Raw genomic sequence first — 10314 nt, forward strand, 5'->3', positions numbered from 1 at the left:
TCTACCATCAGCTCATGTCTAAATGATGTAAGAAATTGTCTCTGGCTATTAATAAATGTTATTTCTAAGCTCCTTTTCCCTCAAAAAAAAAAAAGCTATTCTCATTTGTTTACCAGTTAGATCATTCTTTCACATAAATGATTATTTATTTTCATTCTTCTATTAATTGTCTTCTTAAGCTTTTTATACGTCAATTATATTTGTTAAATAAATAACAAAAAATTAATGGTTTAACCAAAACAGTTAACCCACTTTAATAGTTTTTTACAATTTTCTTACTCTGGCCATTATGCTTCAGAAATCAATTGTAGGCAGTAAATTAAACTAATCTTTTCTTTTGTTTATCTGTTGCTTGCAAACATGGAAAAGCATTCTGTTTTCCAGCAATTAATAAGTATTGAATAGTATCTTCTTTGATGGTTTTTTTTTTTGGCTTGATCTATAAACTTTCTTTTCATCGTCAAGATGCTATATGTGTGTGTATGTGTGTGTAAGGAAGAATATAGTATAAAGAACAGTATTATTAGATGTTTATAATTACTAAATTCTAAACTTCATTATCATTTCTCAAATTATCTCTTCTTCAAAATGCTGCAGAAAATACCGGGATCTTACCCTTCTCCTTCTCAACAATGCCTAAATCTCCAACTTTTAAAAATCTGTCCCTGGGGGGCACTTGGGTGGCTCAGTGGTTTAAGCCTCTGCCTTAGGCTCCAGTCGTGGTCTCAGGGTCCTGGGATCAAGTCCTGCGTCTGGCTCTCTGCTCAGCGGGGAGCCTGCTTCCCCCGCCCCCTTCTCTGCCTGCTTGTGATCTCTGTCAAATAAATAAAAAAGATATTTAAAAAAAAAAGAAAAAAAATCTGTCCCTGCTATTCGTCCAGACCAGGGTGAGAACTTCCCTGCAAAGAGTTTGAGTTTTCTTTTAAATTTCAGCTGCCTAGACTGATGTATGTGGATTTCTTTCCAGGTAGAGAAAACTGAATATTTAATGCAGGGTTTGGAACATGACGGTTCAAGTTTAACATCCTTCTTTTCTAAGGTGTGCCTTGTCCCACATAACAACTGAAAGGTTCAGAAGGAACATGGAACCAGGGCCTCCAGGAAAAAGTATAAATACATTTCTCGAGTTCCCAAGTCCAGCAACTCCTGATCCATAGGTTCTCATCCTGTCCCCTAAGGGACTGACATGTTGTTGAATCTTCTGGATGTTCTACTCACCAGTGTAATCTGAAATCTCCTCCCGGGACCTTGTATCACAGAGGGAGCTGTTCATTAATCTCCCATGGTCTATCCTAAACAAATACAAACACCCCCCCACCCTCACCCAGAGGGTTTTCTTTCATAATCGCCAAACAACAGTTCTCTACTTCTTAGGGTCTGATGATATCAACTTTCAACATTCTTTTCTCCTTCTTCACCAGTAAAATCTTGTCCTGTCTACCTTGCCCTATTACTTAATCTATGCACCTCTCTCATGCATCCCAGAAAATCTAAGTTAATTCTTTGTCTTCAGAGAAAGAGCAGTTATTTCTACTCACTATGAGGAGTCTCTTTATGACTTTTTGGGCTACGTTTTGAACTCATGTTTCACTCACTCCTGAAGGAGATGGAGAATGAAACATGTACATAAGTTCCATTAAGTAGTCTGTCTTCTCCCATGCTGGATTCTAGGAATACCTACTACCTACCTCAGGTAGGAATACCTACCAGAAGTCCCTACCTCTAGCACCATCCTTTCTCACTACTCTTGGGCCATGTCCATCAGTCCCCATCATGTTCTCTTTCTTAATTAAGCTCTCTGTCCTTGTCTCTCTGACTCTGTTTCTGTGACTCTTCTAAGTGACTATTTGAGTCTCTTTACATCTCCTTGTCTCTGTAGTGTGTCCCTCAACTGATTTCTGGTTCCATCTTTCTGATACTCACTTCCTCAATCCTGGGGTTTCTGTGCAATATAATAAGCAATGATATATCACCTATGACCTGAAACAAAACCTTACCATATTTTTTAGTAAGGTTGAAGGATCCTCTTTAAATTCCTCCCTCCATCTGTAATCCCAATCTGGTGATTCTCAAGGCCAGAAACCCCAGGATTGAGAAAGGACAATGAAGAGCTGAGCTAATGTTTTTAATATTGTTGCAAAGTATAATGTGCTCCAAATTCCCTCCTTATGATCAAAAACACCCCTTCCTTCCTTATTTTTTCTTCTGAAGCTTACAAAGAACTTTCCAGGTACTGCGTTGTCACCTTGCAAATAGTTATTTGTCAACCATACAAGGAAATTATTATACTCACTTAACATATAAGGAAATTGAAGCATGCAGCAATAAATTATTTTGCCCAAAGTCATAGAAATAGGATATAGTGAAGCTGGAGCTAATAGGGCTCCAGACTCTGTGCTCTTCATCAGTCCGGTATGCTCTCTCTCCAGTGTGGACAGACAAGGGGTGTCAGGTATGTCTTGCTAGCAGACAAGAGTAAAGGAAGAGTTAAGGTCAGTGTTCCTGTTAAGTATAAGATTTTACAAAAGCAGGTTCTCTCCAAGGGGATCAAAGTCTTTCTGACCTTTTCTATCTCCCCTTCTTCTGGTTTTCATCTCCTTTTTCTATACCCATATCTCCTGTATATAACTCCTTTGTATATGTATATGTATTTACTAATTTGATACCCTGACTTATATTTCACAGTCTTTGTTCTTTTATCTCTCCTGTTGAGCCTCCACTATATTTTCACTACTTTACCCATCTCTTTCTACTCCTGTCTGCTTCCATCTCTTTGGAGTCCTTTCCTCTTTCCCCCAGATTTCAGTGTTTTGGGTATACCCATTGTTTTCCCATGACGTTCTCTCATAGCTTTGTCCCTTAATCATGCCCTTTTCTATCTTCCTTCTGTTTTAGTGTCTTTCTATGTGTTGTTCTGCTTCCGTATGTCTCTCTACCTCCCTTGAGGTAGAAATCAACACTCTACTCATGAAAGACGCTACCACTGAGTTTTCTTGCTCAACATCACCCATCATTAGGGACATACAAATCAAAAACCACAATGTAAGATGTGGTCCATATACACAATGGAGTATTATGCCTCCATCAGAAAGGATGAATACCCAACTTTTATAGCAACATGGATGGGACTGGAAGAGATTATGCTGAGTGAAATAAGTCAAGCAGAGAGAGTCAAGTATCATATGGTTTCACTTATTTGTGGAGCATAACAAATAACATGGAGGACATGGGGAGATGGAGAGGAGAAGGGAGGTGAGGGAAACTGGAAGGGGAGAGGAACCATGAAAGACTATGGACTCTGAAAAAGAACCTGAGGGTTTTGAAGGGGTGGGGGGTGGGAGGTTGGGGAACCAGGTGGTGGGTAATAGGGAGGGCACGTTATTGCATGGAGCACTAGATGTGGTGCAAAAACAATGAATACTGTTACGCTGAAAATAAAAAAATTAAAAAATAAAAAATAAAAAAAAAAACCACAATGGGATATCACCTCACACCAGTCAGGATGGCGAAAATCAACAACACAGGAAACAACAGATGTTGGTGGGACTGCAAACTGGTGCAGCCACTCCGGAAAACAGTACGGAAGTTCCTCAAAAAGTTAAAAATAGAACTACCCTATAGTCCAGCAATTGTACTATTAGGTATTTACTCAAATGATACAAAAGTACTAATTCCAAGGGATATATGCACCCTATTGTTTATAGTAGCATTATTTACAATAGCCAAATTATGGAAACGGCCCAACTTTCCATCAACAGGTGAATGGGTAAAGAAGAAGGGATATGTGTGTGTGTGTGTGTGTGTGTGTGTGTGTGTATCCCTATATATATCTAATAGATATATCTCAGATATAAAAAAAGAATGAAGTCTTGCCATTCTCAATGACATGGTGGAAGTAAAGAGTACTATGCTAAGTAAAATAAGTTGGAGAAACACTGATACTATATGATTCCACTCATATGTGGAATTTAAGAAATAAAACAAATGAGGCCACAATTGGGAATTTAAATGTCATAGCACTGTGGAATACCTTTTCTGATATGGTAAAGGGGTAATAGTATTAGATCAAAAGGAAGTTTGCTTTCTACAAATCACTGAACTCTTTTAGGAAAGTAATGTGCATTTTTTTCCTATGTACTGAATAAAAAAATAGAGACAATAGGGGGCTAATCACCTATGATAGTAATCTTAATGTGTTCTTAATGTATTCCTGGTCAGAGAGTGAAGTTCATTGCCAACCTTCTCTCTCTTCATGGCCAGCTAAACTCTTTATGTTCTGGCCATTGTATTTTTTTTTAAGATTTTATTTATTTATTTGACAGAGAGAGATCACAAGTAGATAGAGAGGCAAGCAGAGAGAGAGAGAGGGAAGCAGGCTCCCTGCTGAGCAGAGAGCCCGATGCGGGATTCGATCCTAGGACCCTGAGATCACAACCCGAGCCGAAGGCAGTGGCTTAACCCACTGAGCCACCCAGGCTCCCTGGCTATTGTATTTTTAATTTTCAGAATATAATGTTATTTTAGATCTCTTGCTTTGGCAAATGTTCCAGTGCTCTACAGTATACTTTTTTTTTTTTTCATGTCTGTATTTGCTTATATCCTAAGACAGGCATCATTTTACAAAACCTTTAAAACTCTCCCCTGCCTTCCAGTGATGGTTTGGTCTATAACCTCTTCAAGAAACTTGCATGGTTATTCTACTAATTATGGTTCATTTGTTCGGCATCTCTTCCTCCAACCTCACTGCTTTCTTTGAGAGCAGAGGATATTTTATATTTATCTCATTGTCTCTCAATCTTGTGATACATTTGGTTCTCATTCAACATGTGTTGGACAATCAATCTTTGTCACAAAGAGGCTGAAGAAATGTAGGACAAAAACAAAACAAATAAGAATAATCACTGGCACAAATTCTGTGCTCCAAACATTAGCTTGCTATCAGGCCTGTATTCTTGAAGGAATAATCAATCTCAAGACAGTCAATGTTAGTTTACAAGTGGAAAACATAAGGAACATATTTAGAGATGTATATTTTACCATAACCAGTGTCTGGCTATTGTTTTCTTCTCACAACAGAAAAGCAATTATATTAAAGAGAAGTATTCACTTTATAAACAAACTATCTATATTCCAAATTGTTAAAGGATAAATATAAAATTAAACTGTTTGCATTCACAACAATACACAGTCATTAAAGAATTTATATTTGTACACCAAGAGGCACCTAGCAATGTCACTTTACACTGCTTTGTTCTTTTTCTTGCCTTCACTTTCCCTCATACATGTTGCAAGAGGATTGCGGAAGAGGCTTACGGATGCTTTCTGTGTGTAACAGGTGCTGAGCTTTTCTATTGTTGCCATTCTTTCCTACACATAGACTTTCACAATTCCTTTCTCCATGTTTCTCTTCCTGCACCTAACTTTCTGTATGTATCATTCCCTCTCTTGTACATCTTTTTCTTGCTTGTAGACTCACAATTGATAAACTGTGATGTAATCCTGGTATGTTTCTGAGCTACTACTTCTGTAATACATTTCTTGAGCTCCTGAGTTGCTTCCCCTGGGCTGAAGTTATTGCTCAGTTTAGTTTGTCCCTTTAGATTGCCTACTATAGTTTAATGATAACTGAATCCACAGCAACAAAACTTTGAAATAAAACAGGGAATAATAGGACTCTTGGGAGAGGATACAGGGTAATTTCTAGATGTAATTAACAATAAAGAAAACATTTTAAACTTATAAGAAGTTTATTGAATATTTATTACATGAAACTTGGAAGACACTCACCAGTAATGTCAAATTGATGATTGAAAAAAGGAGATGTGGGATTTATATATCCCACATCTTCTTTTATCATATATATATATATATATATATATATATATATATACACACACACACACATATATATATACACACTCAATCATAAGAAAGAATGAAATCTTGCCACTTACTACAATGTGGATGGAACTAGAGAGTATTAAGCTATGCAGAATAAGTCAGCCACAGAAATAGAAATACCATATGTTTTCACTCACATGTGAAATTTAAGAAAACAAAGAAGCATAGGGGGAAAAGAGAGAGAGAGAGAGACAAACCAGAAAACAAACTCTTTACACTAGAGAACAAACTGATGGTCACCAGAGGGGAGGTGGGTAATGGTTGAAACAGGTGATGGGGACTAAGGAGGGTACTCACTGTGATGAGCTCTGGGGGCATATAGAATTGCCAGATCACTAAATTGTACACCTGAAACTAATAGTACACTGTATGCTCACTAACTAGATTTTTAAAATAAAAACTGTCAAAGGGGAGGGGGGCAATATATGTACACAATTGTTACAATTGCCTTTGGCCAGTTGTCAGAGTTGCCTTCCTCTATCATTAATTTGATCAGTCCGTCTTCTCTTAAGAAAACTCAGAAGTACGTTCCAATGTCCAATTCCTTGTCTGACCTTGCCCTCTCCATAGTTTGGCTACACACATTTCCAGCCTCTTTCCCACCTCACTCTTCCACTTAAGTCTTTTGTTCTACCAGCTGGGCTTATTAGTCTCTAAATATGTGTTTAGAGCTTCATGCTGCATACTCTTGCTTCACAAAATGATCTGAAATGCAGGATTGCAGTGAACAATGGGAAGCAGTCACTTGTTTAGAGGATACATATTTCCAAATGATAGTGTAGATTCTTTTCTTTGAGTTAGGTGAACTTAAGGCAGAATATGATAATTTTAATGTTACAAAATTTGAGCAACATCTATAATTCCTACAGCTTGGAAATGATGTTTTGTTGTTTTGTTTTGCTTTAATCCTTCCTACCTAGTGAACCCAAATCAATCCTCAAATTCTTGGTCAAGGATTAACTGTAACTCAGGTCACAGTGGGGTCCCACTGGTGATGGTACTGCTTGGCCTCCTCTCTCTGGCTGCATAGATCCCATGTCAGCGATAACATTTTGATATGTACTGACAAACACTGAATGAATGAAAACTCATAACCTCATCTTGCAGGGCTGTGTCTTCAAATTAAATAAAATTTATGCAAAAAAAAATCCTTAAAAGATTATTTAAAAGCGATGAACTCATAGAAACCATTTTTGTTAGAATCATAAGGTTGCTTTCTTGTTTATCGAGAGGGAAATGTAAAGCAAGGATTTAAATCTAACCAGAAGCATGCAGGGTTAGGACAGGCTGTGGAGAAAGACTGATAGCGGCCACCATTTTTTCTCTGATGCCTACCTGAAGCTCAGTAGACACACATACCCACACCCAGAAACAACTTATATTATCACATAAGGGGACAACTATGACAACAGCAAACCACATCACTCAATATCTAGGTCAATGTTCTTTTCTTGGAGTTTCTTGCTGTGATCTGCACCTATCAACAAGTTGATTCCCATGGCTGGCAGGATCGTGAATTTCCACCTATGTGTTCACATGTATTGCACTTTTTAGAAAGTTGGACTGCTGGCATTCATGCTAAGCACTGGGGAAACACACGAACTCATAATACAGACCTGGCTTGCTTGAGTTGATCAAAAGGGACTGACACCTGTGACTATCAGGAAACTTACCAGCAAGTGGGTAGGCATATCCTTGTACCACATGTCACAATAAGGGGGGAGGGGGGGCACACAGTTACTAGAGTTGTGCTGATGTATAAACACACTGATATATGCTGACCCACACAATATAGCCCTCTTTGATGTTTTCCCAGTGGCCCAGAAACCTCTGGAGAGTCCAGCTTAACAGGATGTACTCAGAAGAAAAAGAAAATTCCCCACAGGTGAACCTTCAGAAGGGACCAGAGACCATGAAAGCGTCAGAATTAGTCATTTGTGGAGAACACTCTGAAGCTTCCTCTGCTCCTTCTGGTACAATTATGGTTGCCCCACCCATGATCCCAGAGCACCAGGTGAATAATAGAGCAGTTTCAGATTATGTAACTAAGCCTTTCTGTGCCTGCCTCCTCCACTAGATTTACTTCCTGAAAGTTACAGGGTTTTTCTTCTACAAGTTGAGAACATTTTGAAATTTTAATTGTCATTGAGCATCTTCAAGATCAAGGGGTTTTAAATAGAGATACAGAAAGAGTTCACTATGGGGTTTTATAAAAATGCAGATGTCTAGGTCCTATTCAAGACTCACTGAATCTCTTTAATTGATGTTCTTGGTGTAGTTTTGATATTTGCTTGTTACATTGTATATATTGTTTCTCATGACTACTGTGAGTCGAGGTACTTTCCTCAGAAAAATTTCTATTTATCAATTTGTTTTTAAAGATTTTATTTATTTATTTGACACAGAGAGATCACAAGTAGGCAGAGAGGCAGGCAGAGAGAGAGGAGGAAGCAGGCTCCCTGTGGAGCAGAGAGCCCAATGAGGGGCTCGATCCCAGGACCCTGAGATCATGACCTGAGCAGAAGGCAGCGGCTTAATCCACTGAGCCACCCAGGCACCCCTATTTATCAATTTTTATACAAAAATGTAATATCTACTGTCCTTGAAAATCTGCATCATCATTATTTTTAGAGATGATTATCAAGAACTGCATTTCTTGTAATGATTTAATTACATTGAAGAAAGGTGAGACATGTCTGACAAAGTGAAGGACAATGGCCAGGTTGACAATGGGCAGATAGAAGATGATCACTGCACAGATGTGTGAAACATAAGTACTGAGGGCCTTGAGTTGCTCCTTTGGGGATGCAATTACCAGAACAGTCTTGAGGATCAGAATGTAAGACACAGTAATGAGCATAAAGTCTACCATAAGGCAGAGTACTCCAAAAAAACCATAAAGACATCAATTTGGCTTCAGAGAAGGCCAACTACATGACATCCTGGTGGAGACAGTAGGAATGAGATAATTGGCTTTTTCTACAAACTTCTCAGAAGGGTAAGGGAAGAACCAGAAGGAAATGCCTGAAAAATAATGCCATTCCTATTTTGGCAACTCTGACAGGAGTCAGGATGTATCTGTATCTCAGAGGGCTGTGAGTGGCTAGGAAGTGTTCAAATGACATGATCAGGAGCACTGAGGACTCAACTACTATGAATCCATGGGTGAAGAATTCCTGGGCAATGCAAGTACTGGAAGAAATTTTAGGAGCATCAAATAAAAAGATCCTCCCCATGGTGAGTAGAGAAGAGAAGGACAAGCCCATGTCAGACATGGCCAACATGGAAAGGAAGTAGTACATGGGCTCATGCAAGGAGGGCTCTGTCATGATAACAAGAAGGATGGTGCAGTTTCCCAAAATAGCAAAAAGATACATGCTTCAGATGGGGATAGAGATCCAGATGTGTGCATATTCCAGCCCTGGCATCCCAACCAGGAAGAAGGTGGTGATTTCAACATATGATATGTTGATAATGGACATGATACATTTAGAGGGCTCTACAATGAGAGAGATAGATGCTGAGTTAGTAAAATATGAGGATCTGAATATATCACAGAAAAATAGCAGTTTTTGAAGAGCTTCTTTCAGCTCTTTTGACAGAACAAAGCATTTATGTGGCTGCCATACAGTGAAAAATATATGCCACTTTCAACTAGAATTTTCAGATATCCTAGCTTAGAAAAATTACTGCTGGCCATATTTTCCCTATAAAGAAACTGGGTCTGTATTTTGCATTCAGATACAGGTCTGAATTCATTTTTTTGGTAGTGTTTTAATAACCAGTCATCAATCCCCTCCCTTTTTTTAAATTTATCAAGTTTTTGTTTAAATTCTAGTTAGTTAACATATAGTGTAATACTAGGTTCGGCAGCAAAATTGAGTGATTCATTACGTACATACAACACCTGACACTCATCACAATCAGTTCCCTTGAGTTGTCTACTGTTTTGTTTTCCTGTCCTAGATCTAATATTGGGTAGAATATGATTCCCGAAGTGACACTTATTAAAGGCAAAGGGATTTCATACTCTTATTCTTCCTAACCCTTCCCACAAATGTATATAGCCTTCTCAAAATTAAACTCTCCTTAATTCTGTTTCTTGCCATCTGAAAATTGGTTATTTAAACCTTCTTTAAAAATTATTACTATTTCAAATCATGTATATATTTGTCAGGGAAGTCCTTGCAGAGATTACTGACAGATTATACCTCATTTCCTTTGGCCTGGAATTTGTGAAACACCGTGTAGTGTTGCCAGAAGAATAATAACCTGACGCGGTCAATATTGCAATTTAGGAGAATTTGAATACTATTGAAGGCTGATCCTCCAAAAGATAAACAGTCTTTTTAACTAGTCTCTGAAAGGGAAATTCTTCCTAGAGGTATGACTTTTGGAGGCTTCTTCCTGCTC

General features: G+C 38.2%; 1 pseudogene; it reads right to left on the reverse strand.

The window, feature by feature from the left end:
• Nucleotides 1-8494: 8494 nt before the first annotated feature.
• Nucleotides 8495-9404, reverse strand: LOC123948757 (annotated as a pseudogene).
• Between the last annotated feature and the right edge of the window lie 910 nt (nt 9405-10314).

The sequence above is a fragment of the Meles meles genome, chromosome 8 (genome assembly GCF_922984935.1).
Source record: "Meles meles chromosome 8, mMelMel3.1 paternal haplotype, whole genome shotgun sequence".
NCBI classification, from domain to species: Eukaryota; Metazoa; Chordata; class Mammalia; order Carnivora; family Mustelidae; genus Meles; species Meles meles.